The 27,925-nt window shown below is 33.9% G+C and overlaps 1 long non-coding RNA gene across 1 annotated transcript; it reads right to left on the bottom strand.

The window, feature by feature from the left end:
- Positions 1 to 143: 143 nt before the first annotated feature.
- LOC106834981 (uncharacterized) lies at positions 144 to 27,880 on the bottom strand. The gene is made up of 6 exons (XR_006525617.2): positions 27,774 to 27,880; positions 25,395 to 25,547; positions 24,153 to 24,285; positions 7,672 to 7,781; positions 6,763 to 6,831; positions 144 to 5,133 (listed from the first exon to the last, which is right to left on the bottom strand). It is a non-coding gene; the product is annotated as an uncharacterized lncRNA (long non-coding RNA).
- Positions 27,881 to 27,925: the final 45 nt, after the last annotated feature.

Consider the following 27,925-nt stretch of genomic DNA (forward strand, 5'->3'; position numbering starts at 1 on the left):
CATAGCTCTTACCCACTCAACAACAACAAAAAATAAGACAATTAAAAAATTTGCAATGTTTCTTGAACCTACCAGAAAGTTGACTTTGCTCTGCAACCAATTAACCCAAAATCTAAGGAAAGAAGAAACCTAAAAAGGTATGTGAGAATTTGTACACGAAAAGTAAATGCCACTGGACAAAAGCAAGGGCAGTTCAGCCACATTTATTAATGAAATGGTAAACACCAGGTGTGGTCTAGTAAGACAATATTGAAGCCTTGGAGGCTCCAGATATAAGGGGAATCCACACCCTCTTGCAGGCTGTTCACGGACTTCAACAGGCACTCACAAAAAGTAATGGTGAAAGCCCTGAAAAAGGGTCCCTGTGATAAACGCCTAGGTAGTGTTCCACAACATTCACTGCAGGAAAGACATGGAAAGCTTCCAGATGTTTCTTCCCATCTCACCTAGATGGTAAAAGCCTTAACATACTGGGAGAAAGAGAATAGATACCATTTTCCATATGGAATTCAGGATAAGCCATTGCAGCTGTAAGAAGGAAACAGAATGCAACCTGCTGAAATAATGAACAGTGCGTGTAGAAAACCCAATCTGAGGTACAGTAAAAAGAAAAGACTTAAAGCTCGTGTTGGAAGAGGTGCTGAGAAATCTGCCAATACCGGACGCAGCAACTGGAACTCACGCATTGCTTGTGGGAACACAGAATGGTACAGCCACTTGAGAAAACCGTTTGGCTTTTCTTATAAAATTAAAGATGCACTTACCATACATCATTAGCAGAATAATGGCACCTCCCTCTCCTCACCCTACCCACCAAAACTGTCCACTTCCTACTCCCTGGAGCCTGTGAATATATAAGGTTACGTGGAAAGGAGGAACTAAGGTGGCAGATGGAATTGTTTGCTAATTAGTTGACTTTAAAACAAGGAGATTATCCTGGATTATACCAGTGGCCCAAAATAATCCCAAGGGTCCTTTAAAGTGGGAGACAGAAGCAGAAGAGTAGGTCAGAGTCAGAGAGAAATTTAAAGATGCCATAATGTTGGTTTTGAAGAATGAGAAAGGGACCAATGAGACAAGGGATGCAGGCAGCAAAAAAGTGAATTTTCCCCTAGAGCTTCCAGAAAAAATGCAGCTTTGCTGACATCTTGATTTTAGCCCAACATGACCCATTTTGGACTTCTGACCCCCAGAAAGGAAAAAATATATATTTTTGTTGCTTTAAGCCACTAAATGTATGGTAATTTGTTATAGCAGTAACAGAAAACTAATATATCACATGGTCCAGCAATTCCACTCCTAGGTATTTAACTAAGATAAATAAAAGCATGTTTACAAAAAACCTGTACAGGATTCTTTGTAGTATTTTTATACCTAATCACCAGAATTGGAAATAAACCAAACATTCTTTAGTCAAGCAATGGATAAAAAGTTGGTGATGTATTTGTACAATGAAATATTACTCAGACAAAAAAAAGAACCATTGAGACATACATAAACCTTGATTGAATGCCAAATGCATTTTGATCAATGAGTTACAAAAAACAAAAATACTGTATAATTCCATATGTGACATGCTGAAACACACAACTGGACAAAACTAAATAAGTGGAAAACAGATCAGCGGCTACAATTAGGTAAGCAAACAAAATGAGGTAAAAAGCTGAGTAACAGGAGATAAAATAGTTTTATGTGTACTTTCAAATCCAAAAATAATCATCTCACTAACAAACTCTTTAAAATACTAAGAGAATATTTTTATGTCTGCTTATTAGTACTTACTAAATATATATTTTTAAAATATTTTAATTATATCCATATATCATAAATTTAAAGCTTTATTAAAATACTTAAGTGTTTTAAAATGTAAATATAAGCCAGTTTTGTAAAGAAAGTCACCACAAAGAAAAGATGCTAATTCTCCTAGATTTATACATAAATTAAATATGAACCTAATTAAATCATGTGACATAGGGGCCAGCCCGGTGGCATAGTGGTTAGGTTCACACGCTCTGCTTCAGCAGCCAGAGGTTCGGACCTACACACTACTCATCAAGCCATGCTGTGGCAGCATCCCATATACGAAGTAGAGGAAGATTGACAAGATTGGTACGGATGTTAGCTCAGGGCCAACTTTCCTCACACACACACACAAAGAAAACAACATGCAATATAGCAAAGAATATATCTACTCTTTGTTCCCTATTCCTGGCACACAGCTTCAAAAACCGTTGGAATTTCCTGCACCACAGAAGTGTCTTGTTTATGCTAATGAGGTGAGTTATCATGGGCCCCTGGATAGCTTTAATATGAGATTGGTCACTAGAAAGACGAACTGCATGATTAGCAGGTTGGAAATTCAGGCCAGTCTGACCTCTGGGCAGGGGAGGAGGTCTGGAGGCTTTATTCAATCACATGGTCGTTGATTAAATAAATCATGTCTATGTAACTAGACTCTAATAAAAACTACGGACACCAGCGCTCTGTGGAGCTTCTTGGTTGGCAAACACACTGATATACTGGAAGAGTTATGTGCCCTGACTCTAACAGGGGAGGGCATGGAAGCTCTATGTCCAAGACCTCCCCAGACCTTGCCATATGCATCTCTTCTATTTGACTGTTTCTGAGTTGCATCTATCATAATAAAACTGCAATCACAAAACTAGCATTCTCAGTGAATTCTGTGAGTCATTCTGGAGAATTATCAAACCTGAAAAGGTTGAAGTAGCCCTCAATTTGTAAATGGTTAGGCAGAAGTTCAGCTGGCTTGAGGATACTCAAAATTTGCAGCTGACATCTGAAATGGGGGCATTCTTTAAAGGACTTTGCCCCTAACTTGTGGGATCAGCTCTAACTCTGATGCAGTTGGTGTCAGAGAATTGGCATCAGAACAGTAAACACAAAATGATTTTTTTATAATTGAAGAAATGAGATTATTAGACCTACCAGATTCTGCAACACACCACAGAGTTATGGTTTTAGAGAATAAAAGGGAAACAAATGGATAAGTTAAATTTTTTACATGTATTAAAACTAGATTACAATGCATGTGAATTTAACATATAATAAATGGTTTTTCAAATTATTGGCATAAAAACTAGTCAGTAGTATTTTTTTTTTTTTTTGAGGAAGATTAGCCCTGAGCTAACGTCTGTGCCCATCTTCCTCTACTTTACATGTGGCATGCCTACCACAACATGGCTTCATAAGTGGTGCACAGGTTTGCACCCGGGATCTGAACTAGCAAACTCCAGGCCACAAAAGCGGAACACTCAAACTTAACCACTGCGCCACTGGGCCGGCCCCAGTGGTATTTTTTTTAAGAATTTGGATCCTTGCAGAAAAATAAATTATGAATGGCTCAATTTTTAATGTAAAAATAAAATTATACAATTCTTAGGAGTATATATCTGAACTCATTTACAATCAGTGCTGGAAACATGTTTTCTTTCTAAATAGGACATAACTATCAAAAGCCACAAAAGTAAAGGTTAGTCAATTTCCTTTATAAAAATTTAAATTTCTGCTTAACAAAAATTGTTCTAAATGTGAGAAAATGATGAAATTAGTTTAAGATAGTTTTCAAGGAGAGCAAGGGAAGCAACTTAACCAAAATGGAAACATTTCACCAATTAATAATAAAAAGGAATAAATAGCTGGAGAGAAAACTTTTCAAAGTATAGAAACAGATAATTGCATAAAAGAAACAAACTACGCATAGAATCCATGCAAATAGGCTCATCCTCAAAGATAATTAAAATAAATCAAATCACTAAAGGAAATATTTTTTCCTTCATAAGCAGCAAAGGTTAAAATGCTTGATAAAGCTTAGCAGTTACAAGGTTTTGAAATAAAATTCTTCTCTTCATTTTAGTAGAGCTGTGCTAACCAATATGGTAGCCTTTAGCCATGTGTGACTGTTTAAAACTAATTAAAATTAAGTAAAATTTAAAAATTGAGTTCCTCAAGCCGCAAATGGATAGAGTTCATCTTACCAGACAACACAGATTTAGAGAACATTTTCCTCAGAACAGAGAGTCCTTTTGGACAAAACTAATCTAGAGAATAATTTACCCCATTAAAATTAAAAGCACACAGACGCACAGAACACAGAGACACAGAGACACTCAGAGATTTTACTCAAGCTTATTCACTATTGATTATTTCCTCTATAAACACACTCTCAAAATTACACTAAGCTCTATGAAAATGATCTTTAGTGTTATTATCACAATTATTTGTGATAACAAAACATAGAAAACAATTCAAAGAGCATCACTGAAGGAGTAGTTAAAATCGAGTATGATATCCAAAAACAATAGGTTGTTTTTCAATTGTTAAAGAGAATGTGTTTATGATAACTAAAAAATAGTGGTATATTTTGGGAGAGGGCCTTTGTGTTGAGGAGACACCTATTTTTTTTTTACACTTTTCTGTCCAGTTGGAAATTTTTAGATACATGCTACTTTTATATAAATAAATTGATAGGAAAAAACACATGACTATGGAAATACATAAACAAATAAAACCATATTGTCCAGCTAAAGGGATTACTGAACCGATAGAACAAATTTTACATTAAGCCAAAAATAATGTTACTATGAATTGAAAGACTGAATTATTCAAGTTATCAATCATAATGTATCCTTTTGCTTGTTAATAGAATGTAGGTGTTATTGGATAGTGGTTTTGAGATCATATCAAATTTATACACATAGCTGTGGATTCAGACATTTTATTCTTCCTTGAAAATTTAAACTTTCCATCTGATGACTTTAAAGTCCTTCTTGAGAACTGCAGAACTGGAGTTTGAGCAGAGCTATCATAACCAGTCTTTGTGAGCTGAGTTCATGGACGTTAGAAGCCACGATGATACAGTTCCAGGGAAGAAGAGGAGCGGGGTACTATAGCAGAAACCTCAGGCAAATGTCCTCAGTAAACTTTAATAATGCAATTTTCTTTCTACAAAGACTGCTAGAAAATGCATTATTTGTAGATGGTAGTTTGACTGGTTTTGGTTATAAGAGATTTACTCGTCCCATTGGAGCAGCAGCTTTGAGTCTTTGAAGTTTAGGGCAAAGGAAGGAGGGTGATACAGCCGGGATGCTTGATCAATATCCCTATTACTTTCTCCTGAAAGAGAAAGAAAATTGACAATTAGATTTGAAAAGAAACCTATTTCAGGAATACGTTTTATGCATTCCCAGATTCAACTAAATTTTTCATTGCACTTCTGTCATCCAAAAACATTTTAAACCCAGAAATAATTTCATGGATATGTTTGAATCATGAAATATGCGATACGATATTGAAGTAAATGTATTACACTGGAGATTTGCATGCCTGGCAAAGGTGATTTTATTTCATTCCATTCTGACTGTCCAAAAGTATATTTTTAGTGAAACTGACATTTAATGTTGTAATTTTATGTCTGATCAATGAAGCTTTTATTTATATCAAGGGCTTTCATGATGAGAAAATAAAAGTTATAATTTACAGCTCCTCTTCTCTTATCAGGGTATATTTCTCAGGAATGACTTTCCATATCAATTCAATTTAGAAGTTTACTGGATCAAATAAATAAATAAATAAATGCCTTAGCACTTCAAACTTCTTAGGCTGGCTGCAGAGAAAAAATGTTAGAATCAACTCCTACCACTTCACCAGCACTGTCCTTGCTGAATTTTGTCCTTTCTTGCTAAATCCATTAAATAAATTTTAGTCTTCAGTTTACTTACTCACTCCAACAGTTAAATATGTAAAATTTATATATATTATATTTATTATAGTTAAATGTTAAAATATGAATATTATATTAATATAATTAGCCATATAATAGAAAGATGACCATTTCTTAATTCTTGAAATTTATTTTTCCTTGGCTTCCTGATATTGCACATTTATCTTTTCCTTCTCAGTCACCTCTTTAGACCCTCTTTGTAATTACTGACTTGTAAATACCTGTGGAACAGGGCTAAGTCCAATACTCTCTTACCTACACTTCCACTCTCCGTTCTTCAAAATGATTTTATCTACTCTCATAGGTTTAAATATCATCATTATGCTAATAATTCACTTCAGTATATATCCACCTCTAAATTCTTTTCTGAAGTCCAAAATCATAGATTCAACTACTTACTTTGCATCTATGATGAAATTTCTAACAACCATTTCTAACTACACATCTTCAGAAATGAAAGCTTATATTTCTCCTTCAAAAAATTTTCTCTCATGTTAGTACTCGTTTCTTTAAATTCTATGTCCATATCCTCATGTGCTCAAGATGGAAAACTTGGGATCATCCTAGAAATCCGTCCTTCAAGCTTTTCACACACAGTTTTACCCATTCCATACCTCTAAGATGTCCATGTTTTAGCATCTTCATCACCCTCAATCTTACACAACCACAACGTCTTTTACCTACATTTCAAAATTTGCTTCTAGTAACCTCTTCGCTCCTATTCAGATTTTCTTTATAGCTCTCAATAAAAGAAAGACCAATTAGACACTTTAACCATTATAAGTCAAGTACTCAACCTAAAACTTAACAAGAGGCACTCTTTAAATATTTTTGGTCAATGAATGAACCCATCTAATTAAAACATTGCTTAAAATTCCTTTTGATGAAATTTTGTTAGTGACAAAAACATCAGTTGTATCAGTGAGCATGATTCAATTTATACATTTACTTTTATATTTCCTGTGCAACTGTGGCTTTCACAATTTAATATGTCCTTCAATTTGATAAGAATACACCTGTACCTTACATTGAAGAAAGAGACACTCCTTCTAGGAGTTTGAGTTGGATGCTGAAGTTCTGCCATTCCCTGGCTGCACAAAACAAAGAAAGCAGTTTAACTTCTATGGCCTCATCAGCAAGAAGTAGGTAGAAAGAGGCAAGAGGAAGAAAGAAGGACTGTATAAACTATGTGGTAGATTGGATTCTTCTAAGTCCTCCCTTCTTCCCTGTAGGGGTATTGCATAGGCTCACTGGAGCCAGCGTATACTCGCTCACCCCCTGAATATCACCCCCTGAAGTGTGGTCAAACGACCGCCTTTGGTGAAGGCGATGGAATGTGGGTAGAAGTGACAACGTGCCAATTTCAAGACAAAGACTTAGGTGCTGCCGAGACCAGCTAGGCAGCCAGCCAAAGGGGCAGATGGAATTAATAGACAGAATACAATCTATATTATTCAATGGGACAGGGGACCATCAGCTTCAAGGACTGAGGTGAGGTCCCTTGGATCATCACATATTTACTTGCAGGTAAAGAATCATAAGCAATTACAATAGCAGAAACTCATGCCTGCAAGGACATGCAGGCCAGAGTCCAAAGGTTCTATTCTTCATTCCCTGAAGCACACCAACCCATCCCAGGTCATTCCCTTGGGGAGTATCTTAAGGACAATCAGCAAGGTCTGCAGGCAGCATTCTGTTCCTGCAAGGGCCCGGCATTCCTAAGCCCCTTGCCTTCATGCCGGATAACATATTCCCCTCCAGCCTGAGAGTCCAAAGCACAAGCAATCTGGTATAATGATTATGAGAATCAGCAGATCACATATCCCCCCAGTCACCCATTTGGAATTTATTTTTCCTTAGGCTTAAAGCCTAGCAAGAATGCTGCTATGATCTCCTGCAGCACTTAGGGATCTTTGAATGTTTCTACTCACCCTTTTTCATCCTTTTTGTGCTTCCGCTATCTGCCATGAGAAGAGCATTCTTGTGGTAGCTGAACTGACAGATGAATGGAGCAAACCTCAGTTATGTGAGGGCAATAAAACTGTGGACAAAATTTTGCAAATCAATTCACATAACTTAATTTCCCTTGGTCCTGCCCACAATAACCTACGTTTTACCAGATTGTCTCAAATGTAGTGATCATTTATTTTAGTTTAGCTTTATATACGTGTAGCATAGCTGCACCATTGGTAAGCAACTAATAGCATGCATGACACATAGTTGGTATATAAGAAATGAAAATTATACTGGGGGCTGGCCCCATGGCCAAACGGTTAAGTTCACGCGCTCCGGTTCGGCAGCCCAAGTTTTCACTGGTTCGGACCCTGGGTAAAGACATGACACCGCTCATCAGGCCATGCTGAGGTGGCATCCCACATAGCACAACTAGAAGGACACACAACTAAAAATATACAACAATATACTGGGGGGCTTTGGGGAGAGAAAGCAGAAGAAAAAAAAAAAGAGTATCAAGGGTTTAAAAAAAAAGAAATCAAAATTATAGAAATAGATCAGTTGTCCAATTTATTTATTTTGGTCTCCTTCTGACTTTTATTTGTACAATTCATTACTATGATACTGACAAAATTGAATACCAGTTATTAGACTGTGGTAAATTCAACAACGTAATATCACTCAGTGCCCGTATGGTTTCTGGTGAGGATTATTCTCGAAGTCATGTCCTGTCAAGCTATAACATCAATTAATGTGAAATCCTTTTACACACATATGAAAACACAATATAGCGAGTCCAAAACATTTTGGAAACAATTCCACAAGAAATGGAAACTTTTACAACCTCACTCTCCACTGCACTGAAAGTCACAGCATTAAAACTGGTGATTTTGCCATATTCTGCCTTCCTGTGTACTGTCACTTTGTTTTCCACATCCAAAAGGATTCTTGAGAAAAATATTTTGTATCTTTTTCTATTTTTTAATTTATTTTTTACTTCTGGGTATGGTCACTGCGGCTTTATATAGGAAGGATGGGTTTTGGCTATGATGAAGTTGAGAACAGAAGACTTCATAGACAGTTTTGTTATGGGAAGTACAGGAAAAATGAAAACAGGAAGAAAAGCCATAGAGAACTTTGCTCTGAATGTGAGACAAGTGTAAATTCAAAACCAAGGAACTTGGTAGAAAAGCAGTTGGGGGATTTTGCTGCAGTAAACTTAAGTGAAACAGCATGAGATGAGCGCCAAATAATCTTAGACTAGATAAGAATAAGAATGGCAATGCTTCATAAGTTAATTTTCTAAATTTGTTTATTTGCTGGTGAGGAGCCCATTATTTGCATATCCTCATCAATCACAAAGATTTTGTCATTAATACTTTCTGAAATTTGTATTATTTAGAATTCTATTGTAGCACTGAATATATTTTTGATACTATATATCTCCCCCTTAGAGATTCTGATATTCCAGCACCCCACTTTCTAACCCCAGGCTGAGAATTGCTGATAACAAAAGTTTTCATGAGGACCAATCAGGAAGACATAGCATCATCTGTTAGCAACATCAGAATGTGAAAAGAATGGAAACACATTCTAGGTGATACCAAGATAACAAAACCTACAAACCATATTATATAAGAAATAATGGCTGCAACTAAGAATGCTTAAACGGGATAACAGACAATTCTTATACAAATGATTGATATATACACAAAATTTTTAATTGTTTTAAATTAATTTAAATATGCAAATAAAACAAGGGTTCCTTTTAATTAAAAAAATAAAGAACACAAGATAAACTTAAAATCTCCATTGAACACAACCGACTCGTCTTCCCTTCTCTTCAAGTGATGATCAAACTTATGATTTTGGGTGGTGTTCTTCCAGATAGCTTTTACAATTTGTATCTACACAGACAGACACAGTTTAACATTTTTCTTTTCATGTGTTTGGTTTTGGTTGTGGGTCAAATCATTTTATATGATATTGATTTTTCTAGTACTTCCTAAAAAAATTTAAAAATATGTTTTTGTGGTAGATCCATGTTAATACATACAGATCTAGTTCATTCTTTCAACAGCTATACAGTATTTTCTTACACGATTAAACTACATTGTATTTAACCACTCAAATTTGATGGATTTCTAAGTTTTTTGTCTTCTATTTTTCACTACGTCAAAAATTACACAATTTCCATCTTTGAATGACTCCTTATAGATGAGTAAGATATTCCACAGGGCAGATCCAAGGAATGAAACTTTGAATTACCTTATACGTATTTTCATTGGTCAGAACTCAATTTTTGGATCCACCAATTCCAAGAGATTCTGAGAAATATCGTCTTTTTATGTACCCAGAAAGAAATGAAATAGGGTTATTAATGACATTTGATACTCCTCCAACAAGCTCATTGAAAACAAATATTTAGTAATGTTGAAAATTGTAACATATTGTTGGCAGGAGCAATTGAGTAGCAGGCTGAAGAATAATTGTAACTGAACTTAAACTTTTTAATTAATTTTTTATATTTAGTAACAGAGGTATAATAATTATTTAAAGAAAAATTCAAATCTATTCTAACTGCCAAGTGTTCTTTGTATAATGGTGATATTTGTCTTCAGACTCAGATTTGGCTTTTTCCTCAGATCTATATTGCTTTAACATTTCACTATTCAACAAAAATATCTATTTCTTACTCCTTTTCAAATATAACTATTTATTTATATGTATATACATATTAGGTAGCTGCTTATTTTATTAAAATTTCTATAACCTTAAGTATTTGTTATCCAATTGAGTTTTTGAGAAATATGTTAAAACCTCTCCATATAATGGTGGCTTTAACAATTCTCCTTGCTCTCCTATATATTTTTACATGATATATTTAAAGCTTATTAAAAAGGTACAATTTACTCAATTATTGTGATTACTGATATATATGAACTTATTTTAGTATATTTTTAATCCAATGTCGTCTCTTCATTTTTATTTAGTTTCTGTTTCTTATTTGTTTTACTTTGTTTTGATTGAGGATTCTTTTTTATACTTTCCTTCAAGTTTTTAAAGGCTTTATACCCTTTAGTTATCCTTAAAACAACAGCAAAAAAAAATCATTTTTATGTCACATCTAATCTATTTCTCAGCTTTGCACAGAAAACCTTTCCTTCTTTACATTTATAATATCTGTTAATGAAAAATCAAGAGCCCTGATCATCAAATAAAAATCATTTGAAAACATTAATAATTGAAATATTTGTTCCTCCTTCTATGAAGGCAAAAAGATATTCTTATTTCTTTTCACATATGTCCTCTACTCTTTGAGGGTAAGAAAATATTTGCATTGCATACTACTTTAATATTATGTTTTCTTGTCATTTTCTGGTATCTATAAACTTCATATTCAATCTAATTTGTGTGGATTGAAATTAGTCAAAATTTCTTCTAAATTTTAGCAATAGATTTACTGTGAGATGCAATCATTATTGTTGAAAGGAGTTGTTTTATCTTTTTCTTGTAAAGTAAAGAGACTAGAAATCATTTCAGTGAATAGTAGAAATATACCATTTTAAATATGACATCATTTTAAAGGATACTTTTAAATAGAACTTAACATGCTTTAAAGCAGACATGAAAGATGTCATCATAACAATTAACCTTCTTTTTCTCCCTTGTTAACTACTGGAAAAGGTGATAATTAATTATAAACATAAACATTTGATTTTTTTATTTAAGGCAACGTTCAATTTATGAATAATCATTTGTAAATTTGTAAACATTTCAATCATATAAATATATAGAACCAAAAAAAATTTTAGAGTAATTTCAAGAAAATATTTATATTTACCTTTAGAATCGTGAATCAAAATCTAACTTAGAGGTAACTACACTTTTTTTCTTCAAATTTTTGTACTTATGTATTTAAGTACTGTTATGGACTGAATTATACCCCCCTCAAATTCCTATGTTGAAACCCTAACCCCTAGTACCTTAGAATGTGACTATATTTAGACATAAGGCCTTTAAAGAGATAATTAAGTCAAAATGAAGCCTTTAGGGTGGGTCTTAATCCAATCTGACTGTGTAGAGAGACACCAGGGATGTGATGCATATCGAGAAAAGACCGTATGAGGACACAGTGAGAGGCCGGCCACCTGCAAGCCAAGGAGAGAGGCCTCGGGAGAAACCAACCCTGCAGACACTTTGATCATGGACTTCTAGCCTCCAGAACTGTGAGAAAATCAATTTCTGTTGTTTAAGCCCCCAGTCTGTGCTATTTTGTTATGTCAGCTCCAGCAAACTAATACAAGTAGTATTCAGCAAATACAACATCAGAAATCTACAGAAAAATTTGTTTTCTATTTGTTGCTTAAATTGCTGACTTCAGAGTACAGCATAACAGAAGCTATTTGCAACATTATTACGATTATTAATCACATGAAATAAAAATAACAAAAAGTTTTACCCATGAATGAGTATGCGATAGAGCAGTTACACAAAGAATACATTTGTCATACATAACTCAAAGAAGGTTGTGTTACTTTATGTGCCTGTTCAGATAACCTGTCAGACTTGCCTTAAATAAAATTAAACCATGTCCTCTTTCACAGTGATGTTAACCACCTGCTTCTCATTGCTGTAGTCATTGTGAGAAATAAAAATGAACATATTATTAATAAAGTTAGCTGACAGGGTCCTGAGAAAACTTACTGTGAGGTTTTAGTCTTCAGCTCTCATTGATATTTCTGATTATATTCATTGTATTCTATCACAACTTCAATTCACGTATTTATTTACTTTTGACTGAACATTTTCACAGACAGCAGGATAAGCATTGAGGAAATAAGCAGGAATAAGACAGTCACTTATGTCAAGGGAGCTTATCGTCACCTTGGATGTGAAGGACGTGTGAAGGAACAGTAGCAAACTAGTTTTATAGTTACTAAGTTTATTCAGGAAAAAGGTACTAAGGAGCGAGGGGTCAATTCTGGAAGAATCGGGGAGTAGGCTATGATAGTTTGACTTGAAAATTAGCTAGAGTATCTAAAAATTCACTTCTTCTGCATTTGGAACAAGACAACTTGAATCAAGAATGAATACTTAAATATAGCCCCAGAAATGGAACTAGCTATTAGTCGAATACTGACAATAGTTTGAACAGTGCAATTCAGATCTGGAAACCCTTTCTACAGACAAATCTGTTTCAGCAGATGTTTCGGGGAGGATGGGATTTTTTTCTTGATCAATGGTGAAAAATGTGTAGAGTTACCGTAGAAAGAATCCCCAGCAAATATAATATAAATAGAAAGCAAAAAATAATATCACGTAACTTGTAAAATTTTGCTCGTTTTCCAAAATTGTTATGAGTTTATAAACTCATAACAATTTTGATTTTGTTTATGGATATAGAACAGAAAGCAAGGACTAGAGTAAGACCAATGTAATTTTTAAAAATACATTAGGCTCCCTTCCCCTAGGGATAAATACAGAATATTTCAACAAATATTTCTTTAAATATTCAGATTTAAAGTGCTGTGGATTCAAATATCTATGTGGTAATTAAATGAAAGAATACAGTCAATTAATAGAAATTTTATTACGTATTATTTGTCCTGAACATGATAATTTCCTCTACTAGGAGAAATATAATAGTTAATACAAATAGCACCTGTCTATTTCACTTTTGATAATTTATTTTTTAACTTTTATTTCTCACATAATCTTAGACCAGTAAAATTTTCATAGGGCTGGCCACAAGTTTTTAGGTCCATTAACATAATAAGGAATAAAGTGCTATTAAAGCTTTCAGATTTCTTTTAATACCCTCTTCTCAAGAGTGGAAACAATAAAATTTAATCCCCAGTTTCAATTCCACGTACAACAGAAAATGGACGATGATTACAATGAGTAGCAAAACCAAAAGATTTGTGTAAGACTGATAGGTCTTCAGTTCATGGGCTACATCTATGAGAGTTCTACTTTGAAGAAAGTGAATTTTATCTATACAGTTTCCTTTCACTACTCACACTCAAAAGAACATACATAGCAACACACACACATACGCCCTTATTGCATTCAAACTCCCACACTACACATAAACACACAGGGACACTTGCCAGTGACCACATACAATAGAATCTACAACTCAGACAACTTCATAACAGCCATCAGTGAGGTTTAAAATTCTTATAGGGACATACGGAAGCTTACACTTCAACAAGAAGGTGAAAATTCCAAGGCTCATTGATCTAAAAGGGAACATTAGACTTAAGAGTAATCAACTATGTTGGAGCTAAAAAAAATAGCTCTACTATCTATGTAAGCACCCATCAATGATATATTCTAGTTTGGGCTCTTTCTGATCTTTTGTGACTTGCTTTTTTTTTCAAAATTATTTCTATTCTGAGAGTCATCATTTTTATGTGTGTGTGTAGCTTTGGTTCATTTTTATGGATTGTTGTAGGATAGTCTGTTATAATCTGTTGGGATATGCATATACACATCTTCTGGAGGTCTTATGTGCAAAATTTTCTCTACGGTACGTACCTCAGCATAGAATTTCTTGTTAAAATATTTCTGCATTTTTAACCTAACCAAACAATACCAAAATCTTAGCCAATGTGATTCTCCCAATCTATATACTATCAGAGTATGAAAGTTATCATTGCTACTTATCTTCACCAACATTAGTAGAGGGTTTTTAAATTTTTTGCCTTTGTGTTCTGTTGTGTGAAGGTCTTAATTTTGCTTTAAATTTCCTTTCCACTTGTTATCAGTGAGGTCAACATCATTTCAAACATCTATTTTCCATTTGGATTGCAAAATATTTATTCAAATCTTTTGCCTATTTTTTCATTGGATTTCCTATCTTTTTTCTTACAGATATTCTTTGTTTTACTAAAATTTTGTTTATTACATATGTGACCTATATCTTCTCCAACTTTGTATTTTTGCCCCATTTTGAAATTTTCTTGTGAACAATGGTCCTAATTTTATAGATGTCAAAATTATCAATCTCTTCCGTTATGGAAAGTATTTTATGTCTGGTTTAAAAAATTATTTCCTATTTTGATTTCTGATTTTGATGGACCTATATTGATACATCATAATCACCCAAAGTCCATAGTTTACTTAGGGCTTATTATTGGTGTTGTACATTCTATGAGTTTGGACTCATAATGTATAATGTATAATGACATGTATTCACATTATAGTATCGTACAGAGTATTTCCACTGCCCAAAAGTCTCTTGTGCATGGCTAATTGGTTCCTGCCTCCCTGATAACCCCTGGCCACCACTGACCTTTTCAGTGACTCCATATTTAACGGCCTGTACAGAATGTCATTTGGTTGAAATTGTAGAGTATATAGCCTTCTTGGATTTTCTTCCACGTCTTACTATGCATTTAAGTTTCTTCCACATCTTTTCAGGGCTTCATAGCTCATTTCTTTTCAGTGTTGAAATAATAACCCATTGTCTTCAGGTACCATAGTTTATTTAGAGATTCACCCACCAAAGGACATTTTGGTTGCTTCCATGTTTTGGCAATTATGAATAAAGCTACTATAAACATCTGTGTGCAGATTTTTGTGTGGACATAAGCTTTCACCTCCATGGGTAAATCCAAGGAGAGTAATTGCTGGATCATATGGGAAGAGCATGTTTGGTTTTGTAAGAAACTGTCAAGCTGTCTTCCAAAGTAGTTATACCATTTTGCATTTCAATCAGTAATGAATGAGAGTCCCTGTTGTTTCACATCCCTGTCAGCATTTGATGTCAGAATCCTAGATTTTGGCCATTCTAATAGTGTAATGGTATCTCATTTTTTAAAAAATTTTCATGTCTCTGATGACTTATGATATGGAGCATCTTTTCATATGTTTGTTTGTCATCTGCATACCATCTTTGGTGAGGTGTCTGTTGAGGTCTTTGACTCATTTTTTATGAGTTGTTCATTTTCTTATTGTTGAGTTTTAAGACTTCTTTCTATATTTTGTATAACAGTCTTTTATCAGATTTTCTTCTAGCCTGTGGCTTTTTATTGTCTTGACAGTGTCTTTCACAGAGCAGAAGTTTTTAATGTTTATGAAGTCCCATTCATCAATTATTTCTTTCATGGATCATGCCTTTGATGTTCTATCTAAAATGTCACCACCATATCCAAGGCCATCCAGGTTTTCTCCTATGTTATGTTCTGGGAGTTTTACAGTTTTGTATTTTACATTTAGGCCTGTGATCCATTTTGAGTTAATTTTTGTTAAGGGATCTAAAGTCTGTGCCTAGATTCATTTCTTTGAATGTGGATGTCCAGTTGTTTCAGTACCATTTGTTAAAAAGATTACCTTTTCTCCATTGAGTTGCCTTTGCCCCTTTGTGAAAGTTGACTATATTTATATGTGTCTATTTCTGGGTTCTCTATTCTCTTCCATTGATCTATTTGTCTGTTCATTCACTAATACCATACTGTTTTGATTACTGTAGTTTTATAGTAAGTTTTGCAGCTGGGTAGTGGTAATCCTCCAACTTTGTTCTTCTCCTTCAGTATTATGTTGGCTACTCTCCCAGGTTCACGAGTTTGGATCCCGGGTGTGGACCTACACCACTCATCAGTCATACTGAGGCAGCAGCCCATACATAAAGTGGAGCACAATTGGCACAGATGTTAGCTGAGGGCTAATCTTCCTCAGGAAAAAAATAAATGCAATAAATTAGACAAACACTTGACAACATAAATTTAGAAAAGAAGGGATAAATAGCAAATTTCATTAGGGATTAAAAAGAGCATGTAAGTAAATAAGCTGAGAGAGATATATTTACATTACATTATACATATATATTAAACTAAAATCAGTGTGTTAGACAGCTCCAAGATAGCTTCTAATTACACCCTTCTAATTACATATATATCTGTGTGTGTGTATATATATATATATATATACATATATATAATTAAAATCAGTGTGGTAGACAAGTCTAAGATAGTTTCTAATTATCCGCTTAGCAGTCATGCTCTTGTATAATTCCCTCCCCATGAGTGTGGACTAGACCTACTAATTAGGATCTAAAAAATACAATACAGCAAAAGTGATGAGATGTCATTTCTGAGATTAGGTTTCACAAAAACTTTCATCTTGCTCTCTTTCTCTTAACCTTTTGCTTACTGGCTCTTTTGGAAAGTCATCTGCCATTTTGTGAGATGTTCTATGCAGAGAGGCTAATTTCACAAGGAATTAAAAGAGTTAGTCAATGGTCAATGAAAAACTGAAGACCTCAGGCCAACAGACACTGAGAAATTGCATCTTGCCGACAACCACGAGTGAACTTGTTAACGGATCATTCACCAGTTGAGCCTCAGATGAAATCCTGTGCAAGAGGGACCCAACTAAACTCTATCCAGTTTCCTGACTCTCAGAAACTGTAAGATAATACTGTTTGTTTTAAGTACTAGATTTTGGAGTAATTCATTACATAACAATACATTAAAAAAATACAAACATGAAAGTACAAGAAAAAAATTTCAGGAAATCTCAAATGTGCTAAATATAATAGCACATAGATTCAATAGTGCTAAATAAAGCAGTGAATGATAAGAGTAATTGTGTAGAAAGGATACTACAGCATAATCACAGTAATGTTTTACACTAGAGAATTGAACAACATTATTTACCATAAAAAACAATTCAAAAAGGAAAAAATGACCACTACAACATATTCAGAATTGTCTAATGAAATTCAACAACTTCTCTAGATAAACACTGGAAACTGTTAATAAAAATTAAATTAACAAAGGCATTTACGAAAATCTTACAGCAAGCATTATATAGATTGGTGAAAGTATTTGAGGATTTCAAAGAATTTATTTTAAAACTAGAAGCAACCGGTATGTCAGTTAGCTGATCAACAGTTTACTTGAAACTTTAGCCAGCAAAGTATAAGAAATGAAAAGTAATAAAATTAGTTAAGGATTGAAAGGAAGAAATAAAAGTGTGATTATTTTCTAATTGCCAAAGAAAATATTGTTTTATTCAACTACATTGAACTTAAAAATATTTGTTTATAAAAATTACCATAGAGTGAGTAAAAATGCTTGAAGTCACAAACTGAATAAATATGCAACACAGAATTAGCAAAATGTTAGTATGGATAATATATAGATTCAGTTCAATAATAAAAAGAAAAATCTGAGGGAAAACTGGCAAAAATAGACAAGCAGGCACTTTGCAAAGGAAGATATACAAATGGCACATCAACATGTACATTACCACATACCTCGTGGTTAATCAAAGAAAGGTAAATTAAAATCACAATAGTAAGTGATTTCACACCATTCACATTTACAAAATTAGACAGTATGTTGGGTTGTAGATGATGTGAAGTATTGAGAACTCCAAACTGCGACAGTATGAAACCAGCACAACACTTTTAGAAAATAAATTCATATTACTACTAACAGTGACAAACAAAACAGCCATTGTATTCCATAGCACTAGGACACAAATACAGGAATATTCCTCAGCGGATTCTTCTTTATACCAAAGCACAGGAATCAACCTATATGTTTCCTAACACTGGTATAGATAAAATTATTATATGCACACAATGGAATACTCCATTCTAATCAAAAGGAATACTGTAAGATACATCCACCTGGATGAATATCCTAATCACGTAATTGACTGAAAGACTGAAATCACAGATGACTTCCTTCAGTAAAGTCCATTTATATAAATTTGAAAAATAGGAAAAACTAAGGAATGTATAGTCATGGACACAAATAGGTAAGAATTATTAGTAACAACAACAGAATAACACAAATTTCAGGGTTTAAGAGAAAGATTTGTGTTGAAGTGCACTCTTGGAGCTCCTAAAATACTGGTAATATTTTATCTCTTAGTCTAATAATGTGTGGAAGGGTATATTTTATTATTGTTCAATAAACTATATGCATATATATTAGTATGTGCATTTCACAACAAAAAATTTTATAAACTTTTAAATGAGTTTTTAAATTTATGAAGTCTTGAAAACATTTACCTCATTTTTATTCAAAAATTATTTGTTGTCAGGCTCCAAAAAAGCATTTTCTAGTAAAAAGCATCCACTTCTTAATCATTGCTTTGAAATGAGTAATATCTCCACTATCTCTGAAAACAAAAAGAAACCCGAAACTGAGATTTTATTGAAGGCATTCTTCACCATATGAGATATGTCACATAGTATCTTTGAAACTATTTTTGAGTTTTTTTTGTGAACTCATTACTTCAAAGAAGATCATTCTCTACTCTTTACAGGATCCAGAGGGATCTAAATTTATGCTTTGTTGAAAAGGAAAAATACTGGTATTCACATCATGTTGATATCACAAATGCAAGAAATACAGAACCAGAGAGAGAGGAAAGATGCAATTTTGGAGGTTTTCAGTTTATCCCTCTGAAAGCCATGTCAAAATGCTCGCTGCCACCAACTAAACTGTGTGTGTTTGTGTGTATAAAGCTGAGGTCCAGGAACTGCTCCACTGCAATTAAAATGCTAACTCAGGAATTATGGCAACAATGCTTGCAATTACTTAGGAAAATTTCAAAATCAATTTATTTGACTAAAATAGTTTTGCCCAAATTATTAGTAAAAGAGTCCACATAAAAACAAGTAGTCAAAGAATTTTACATGAGTCCATTTATCACTTTATTCCAAAATATTAATGGCATAGCAAAGTATAAAATTATTTTTCATCTTTTCAGCTGAAAAACATTTGGAGCCTAGTTTTAAAAATACAGACAGGCTTTCAAATATCTACATTGACTATTTTCTTTAAAATAGTTCTTCATATCGCTGGCATTTATTCAGATTTCTGTTTAAGTTCTAAGTGAAATCATAGGTAAATTATGAAAGAAGTGGCTCTGCCAATATGCTTTTGAATGAAACATAGTAGACGAAGAGGTAATCATCAATTGCTTTTTCAAATATATGTGAGAGGTATTTAATACCATTATAATGCTTTATAAATATTAAAATAAAAATGAATCCAGAAAAAAAGACAAAAGTATATATACATCAAGATTTAGATGAAAAGTGTTTGTGTGTCTTCTGAGAACCTAACAAATTACTATTTGTAAGTGTCTTACTCAGATCTTTGCACACCACGGCTAATTATAAACGTTTTGATCTGACTGAGTATGTTCAACTGGCTGGAGAATGGTGTTAAAAGAGAGTCATCTTTTTAACTCCATAAACACATAATTTTCTTCTTCACTAGTCTTTATTTTTTTAAATTTGTTTATTGGTCATTATACTTCTTTTGCTGTTCTTCACTCTTTTTCATTCATATGGGGAAAAGAACAACAAAACAGCCAATTGATACATATATAATCAAGTAGGTGGGTGCTAAAAGATTACAAAATGAGTTAAGTAAATATATATATGAAATATACACAAGAGAAATGCTTTATTATATTAACAAACTTCTAAAGGAGTCTATAACATTTTCTTTAAATATATGTAAAAAATGTAAAGTTGATGTTTAGGGTTTAATATTGGGTGCGTTCCCAAATTCTAAGCTATTTCTTTACATGAAAACGTGGGAAAATGACTGCTATACTTACCACCATGAACCTAATATTACAGGGTGATCTAATACTATAGTTTGATAGGAAATGTCTATAACAATGAGGCAAATATATCAGAATCAAGAACATTTTTAAATGCTTTACCATGTGAAATAGTCAAGTCTAACATTATAAAATATAAACTAGGTTCCGGAGCTGGCCCGGTGGCATTGTGGTTACGTTTGTGGGCTCTGCTTCTGCAGCCTGGGGTTCATGGGTTTGGATCCTGGGCACAGACCTACACAATGCTAATCAAGCCATGCTATGGTGGCGTCCCACATACAAAATAGAGGAAGATTGGCACCGATGTTAGCTCAGTGACAATCTTCCTCACCAAAAAAAAAAAAACCTAAAACACTAGGTTATGGATTGGGCATTTTTCTAAACACCTCACGAGGATCAATCTTGAGGCAACAGCATACCCTTGCTCCTCTCACCAATCTATTAGTTCTCAGTTTGCATTCAGAGACAAGATAGTTCAAAATAACTGGTATTGAAGTAATGAGGAGCAGAATTGTTGTAGTATATTGCTATTTTATTTTTCTTTAAGACATTACAAAGAAGGCACTAATTAACAAATGAGAAAGTTAAAGCACAGAGAAGCTATGTAAGTTGTCAAAGTTCACACAGGTATGAAATAAAAGACAGAATTCTAAATCACATAGTCTGCCTCCAAATCCCATACTATTCTATAGGCCTCAAATAAGTCTTTTGAAATAATTTGAAGAGTGGGGAAATCTTATTTTGAAGTTTCAGAAGAAGAAAGGAGAATATAACTCTGAAATTATCTATTATATCAGCCACAAAATCTTCAGAAAACTGGAAACTTCAAAAGGCAAGGAGATACAGCATTTATCAAACAATAAAACAAAGGAAAAGAAAATAATAGAGTGAGAAAAGATGGCATAATGAGATAAGATTGTAGATAGATCATATAGGAAAAGATTATGATGACTAAAGATGCAATAGAACATGACTTATGTCGAAAACACTTAGAAAGACGCATGGCACAAAGTAAGCACGCCTGTAAACGTCAGCTATTGTAGTTATTATAAATCTCATGACCCTAAAGAAAGCAAGTTTGATCCAGACTTTGTTGTTGTTATTTGTCAATTAATTTATTTGTTTTCAGATTGGCAGAGAGTAAATTGACAATTCTTGTCTTCTGATGGCCAACACTCTTTTTCATATCTGAATCTTGAGAGTGGTTTTATGTTCATGACTCCACTTTCAGTACCAGTTTCTAAGAGTCATTTCATAATTAATATATAGCGAACTTTCTTTTCTAGACTGCCTTTTCCAATGGTTCTTGAATTAACAGAATTATGACCAATTTGGTTTAAAGATGTATTGCAGATATGATCTTTATTTTGTCTCCTCACTTTTGCTTCTTTACTTGTAAATATCCCTCCCATTCATTCACTCATTTTTTTCATTTATTTATACATATATATTGAGCACCTGTCAAAGGCCAGGCATGTTGTAAGTGCCATTTTGTGTACTATCTGTTAGATCATGTTCTGGTGTTGCATATGATGGAGGAGAATATATCTGAATTGAAGAGATTTTTAGATGCAAATGAAAAATTTTGCAATATTCTAAGGGGGAAAATTTGAGAAAGATAATGAAATTCAAACACCTCCCATCAAATATTATCAATTATAAGAAATAAAACTAAAAGAAAGGGAGAAAAAAATCACATTTTAATGAAAACTGAATAAATATCAATATGGCCTAACAAGAAACGCAAATTACAATAGCAAGGGAACACTATTTTCAATTGTCACATTTGAAAATTGTGTTCTTAAACATTATCTACTTATTTGATGTGATGTTTTCCACATATTACATTATTATCTATTACAGATATTTAACCCTTCCTACACAGAAAATAACTGTAGTCTATACAAAGAAGAGAAATGTATTCATATGTTCAAAGAAATAAGAATTAAGCCATAAAGAGCACAGTTTCTAAGTGGTGGATTTGGATGCTTTTCATTATCTTATTTGCATCCTTTTGGTAATTTCCAGATTTTAAAAATAAAACATGTGTTGCTTATTTTTGTTTGTTTGGGGTTTGTTTTGTTTGTGAGGAAGATTGGCCCTGAGCTAACATCCATGCCAATCTTCCAGTTTTATGTGTGCTTCCTGTTTATGTGGGCTGTTACAGCATGGCTTGAAGAGCAGCGCTAGGTCCACACCCGGGATCCGAATCTGCGAACCCCAGGCCGCTGAAGCAAAGTGTGTGAACTTAACCACTATGCCACCAGCTGGCCCCAAACATGTTTCTTGTGAATCAAAGTAACTTATATTCTTATAAAGAATAAGAAGAAAATAACACCTTGAATGATTGAAGCATAATTTTCCAAGAAGCGGATGGCAAATCTAATTTATCTTTAGAACTTCATGACTAGCATCTTTCAGTCTGTTAAACCGAAGTGAATTTTATCTTTAATCTTTGATTCTCTAGACACATGGAAGAAAAAAGGAGTTTTACTTTTTAAAGACATTACTTAATAGGTATATTAATTCAATTGTATTATGGCTCTAATTCTAAAGCTTCTACTTTGGATGTTTGTTATTTGTGCCCTATTTGTCTCATCATGTTGAAAAACAACCTGACAATATCCTTTTTAAGAATACTATATCATGCTGAAAGTATTACACAAAACTGAAATATTGCAAATGAGCTCCAATAAATATTCCAGTAAATTCAGCACTTAGTAAACAAAAACTTTCAATTGTGAGTGAATCAAACTCAAATCAAATCATCTTCAAGCAAAAACAGAGAATGGTTAAGGCGTACAGGTTTAGGCTGGCTTTGGATACAGCAGGGTCCAGCTTAGTGGATGGCACCCATTATTATTGCTCTCATGCTCTGCCATCTTTTCGCTCTATTTTGTAATATGTAGGCTTGGTTCTCTAGCAGGCTATCTGCATATATTCCCCCACCGCACACATACACACAACGCCCCCCCTCAACACACCAGGGTTACATAGTTTTTATATCTCCTGATCAAAGAAAAATGGAGTCCCTCTTGCCATCCATTTTATTCCCCCAAATAGAAGTCTGACCCTGTGTGGGAATATGCCCAACAAAGCAACCACTGTACCCAGAGGGCTGGCTTGGTTCAAGTAACCCTGTAGAAAGAGTTGTAACCACTTAACTGCCAGTCCTACCAGAGTTACAGCAAGGAAGAAAATGCCAAAGGAAAATTATGTGAGGCAGAAAAATCATCCCTCGGAAACTTAGCCTTTTATTTATCCTTGGAGGCCAAGACTCTAAAAGCTCTAAAAACAAGCACGTTCTTTCATTTTACAGCTGTCATTGTCAAGAAACTTAGACTATACCTGTCTCAGACAGTAGAGAGACCATTAGACACTGTTTGTTTCAGCTCTTCTTCCTCTTCCCTTCAGATAAGTGTGCCAACATGCCCTAGGTGAACTTTGAGGTCTTGCTTAAGTTTACTACTTAATATTCATCCCAGATATTCTAGACATTCTCCACCTCATTCACTAATACATATATTTCTACCTTTTTCTCTTCATCTAAGGATGTATATTACTAAAGACAGAGACTAATCATATCTTCTTTGATCTATTTTAGTTCGATGAGAAAAGATCATATTAGTAAATTATGAAGAATTTATCACTAGTAGGCCTTGTCTGCTGCCTATTAAGAAGCATGAAGTTCCCACAGGGTCAGCAGTAAACCGCATTTGTGAGGTTATGTGCTAAACCACCAGGAGGCACAGAGTTATAAATAGGCTAGTATATTTCACTCAGCATATTTCACTGAGTGAATTATAAGTTTTGTCGCAGATAGTTCTACTTCTTTGAATGAAGAATGTAAACTTACCTAAGCTTCTACTTGTTTAGTGGTTTCTTCTATTTATTGTCTAAAACTCTCAAGAGATCGCTAGTGTATACATGGTGATGCATCTTGGTAATAGTTTACCTTCTGATCATTTTGTGTCTCACATCCTTCGAGCCTGAAAGAGTAAAAACAATGACATCATTGTCCATTTTTACCGCTCATACAGAAAATAATGATTTAGAGCAAATTTATCAGTGGCAGATTCACTGATGATATTCTTTCTTCCTCTTATACACAGCCTAACATGGCATCCTTCCAAGAAACCCTGTCCATCTTGAGGCCCCAGAAACCTATCCATTGGAACAAAAATCTCCCCTGATAATTCCTTCAGAGTTGGGGAATTTATGTTATTGGTATTTAGGAAATAACAGACTTAAGAAGAACAGAATCCTTGGTGATCTTATGTGACTCCTAGAGCTTTTATTTTCACTGTATTTTATAAGTTGAATAGATTATTGGATGAATATAATTTTACATAGCTCATCAAAAGTTATGCAGGAAAATATATACACCAAGATTTCCAGGACTGAAATAAATAAGTGTAAGCAAGGAAATTGGAGCAAGCCCATCTTCTAGTCTTCTAACTATGAGGAATTTTTCCATTCTTACTGGGACAGTCAGTCCTTTATTTAAAACACATGCAGAAGTCTTTCTAATTAATCACGGTAAGACAAAAAGTATTTTCTGATAAAGGTCATTAGATGAAACATATTTTCCCAAGATGGAGCTCTAAAATTTTCTAGTTCATGTTAGTACTGCTGCTTTACACATTGTTTCCATTAAGCTTCATTGATTTAAGATTCATGGATTAAACACCTGTGGTGCATTAAACAATTATGGATATACAACGCTGATATGGATATATTTAATTGCTTTGGGCAAGCCTTCGTCAAAAACAAATATACATTTTAAAATACAACACCGATAAAATTAATGAACATGTTCTAGAATGAGAATTAAGTAGCAAATAATTGATACTGAAAATTCAGCAGAAACAGGAAAAGTAAAGTCCTTTAGTCCTGCTGGAATCTTTGTCACTGCCTGTCAAAAACAAAAGTGTAAAAGCTTTGATGAGTCCAGTTAGCGCAATGCCTGGATCAAAGTGTCAGGCTGATAGGATCAAAGGGAACAAAATGAAGTGGTAATGTTGTGCACCAGATTTGAAACCGCGGCAGTGATGAGAGGTTCCTGCAGGATGGAACAGGGAAGCTTTGATTAGTGCACCTTGTTTGTACTGTGAAGGCATCAAAGTGGCAAACGCGCCTGGATCAAATGGGGCAGAATGCAATGGGTAATGGAGCACTCAGAGCTCACTAGAATTTGAGCAGAGATGTTGATGATGTGGTGGAGGCCAACACACACATCTCCATCTGGCAGCTGGAAAGAAGAAAAGAAAAGAAAGAAGGAAAAAGACAGGAATAATTTTAATCACTTGAAAGCTAGCTGATTATGGTACAAACAAAGGATCAAATAGCATTTTCAATTATTGCATGGGATGTGAAAACTACATCAGTTTTTAAAAACTGGGCAATATTAACAATCGTTTGCTATTAAATGTTTCATGCATTCCTTATTCATTCTCAATAGTTCTATCATGTTAATTCACAGAGTAGATTACCTTTGAACCTACATACATGTAAATTTCTATTTGCTAGGGATATTTGTGTGTGTATTATCTCTTTCGAGTACATCACATAAGATGCATTTTACAGTTAAATTTCACTTACTGTGTTTGCAGGGATTTTGCATTCCCTAGGAATCAATTCCATTTGAAAGTTAAGTTTTAAGGCATCTGTCTAACTCACTTGATTCAATTCTCTTTTCTCCCTCATTCAGGAGTTACTGGGCTTATAAAGAACAAATAAGCATGTTATTGGAATACTGAAATATTGAAATAAAATATTCTGTAATATAATAAAGTGATAATGTTTCAGATAAAAATAGAAAGGTGTTTAACTATATTAACATTACTATAAAATTAAATATCACGTTTATCATTATCATGGCTAATATTAATGGCTACAGAATACAACTCCTATGTCCGAGGATTTGTGTGGGTGCTGTCTATTTAGTCTCACTCATCCTTACAATAGCCCCATAAGTGGGTATTTTCATGATGATATAAGATTTTCTGGTAATTCGGGAAAGAAATAAATGTATTTTGCCAATAGAAGGGAAATTAATAATTGTGACCAAGAGGTTAGAGTTGTATTGTTTGCTTCCAAATTATTCCTTTGCTCTCCATCTTTGCTATGCCCACCTCTCTGTCAGAGGAGTAGACTCAACTGTTCCATTATGTTTGGACATGGCCCTGTGACTTGCTTTGACCAATGGAATATTAGCCGACATGACCAGAGAAGAGATGTTGTGTGCTCATATTGTTTGGCTTTGACTCTTTCCTTTTTGCCCTTCACTTTGAGAAGAACATGCTCCAGATAGCCACTGCTTCAAGAGAATGAGCAGACAAGAATTGAATGCAAAGCCTCAGTCAAGCCCAGCAGATCTTTAAACTGGGCCCTGCAAAGTCATGACCTACCCAGTGAATAAAAAGCAACACGAATTTGGTATTAACTATTATGCAGCATTATTTTGGCAATAGTTCTCAAAAAACCCCAGCATTATGCCCATCTGCATGTACACATAAAGAGGTCATTGAGCAAATGTACATAATTCTTTGATAGAATGCATTTATCCTTTTAAGCAGAGATCATAGTTGTTACCCAGGTACTATTACTTCCTCCATTACTATTCTGCTCTCTATTTTCCCCAAAAGGGCTTTGCATGGGTTACTAACTTCCCAAATCTCTGTAGGCTGTATGAAGAGATTTGTTCTCACAAGAGCTACAGGGAGGGGAGAAACCTACCGCCTGTCCCTCTTGAGCATTGATACACACGGAGTGATGCTGATGGCACATCTGTTCTCTCAGGTCTTTTGGAAATCTGTCTCCTTTTAAAAATCTTACATTTGTTTTTTTCTCCTATTATTTCATATCACTTTTGAAGCCAAGTTTGTATTTTATAACAAAAACATCAATAATTGCGTCTCAAAAATTACTTTTTTTTCATTATATTTTCCATCATTTACTGTGCAGAGTTCAAATGTGGGCAGACGAGTAAAGAGGCAGATTTACATTTTACATATGCTCTCGATGTGCTTTTGCAAATGAAGGAAATCTCTACTTAAAATAAAGTTACAGGGTTACAAAACCTTGCCCAAAGAATGGTTAAACTCATTGCAACAAATCTCTTTATTCAGTAATTAAAATGGATATTTTGGAAATATGGAGGAAACTGGAAAAAGTGTAGAAAAGGTTTTCCTCAACAACAAGCTGATTAAGAAATTTAATAAAAATTAGAAGTCTTAGGTATATAATCATTATAGCATAAAACCAAATAGTGGTAAATACTGAAGTCAGAAAAAAGCAAATTCTGTTCATTCTTTCATAGGTTGTTTTAACCTTAAGACTATAAATTATAAGGTAACTGAATTAACTTTCTTACATTATTAAATTCAAATGCCTCTGCTAAAATTTGAACTATAATTTATTTAGTAATGAAGATGATGAAATGTCCTATAACAAAAAGTGACAATATAAATAATACCTTAATTGATGAATTTATTAGAACAAATTGTTAACCTCCTCCAAATACGTTTGCTGATATCCTGACTCACACACATAACAACTCCAGGAAGTGCTCAGAAGACCTAAACACACAATAAAGATCAGTAAAGACTCTTTCAAGTCAGGAAAATT

This window comes from Equus asinus, chromosome 3 (assembly GCF_041296235.1).
Source record: "Equus asinus isolate D_3611 breed Donkey chromosome 3, EquAss-T2T_v2, whole genome shotgun sequence".
NCBI classification, from domain to species: Eukaryota; Metazoa; Chordata; class Mammalia; order Perissodactyla; family Equidae; genus Equus; species Equus asinus.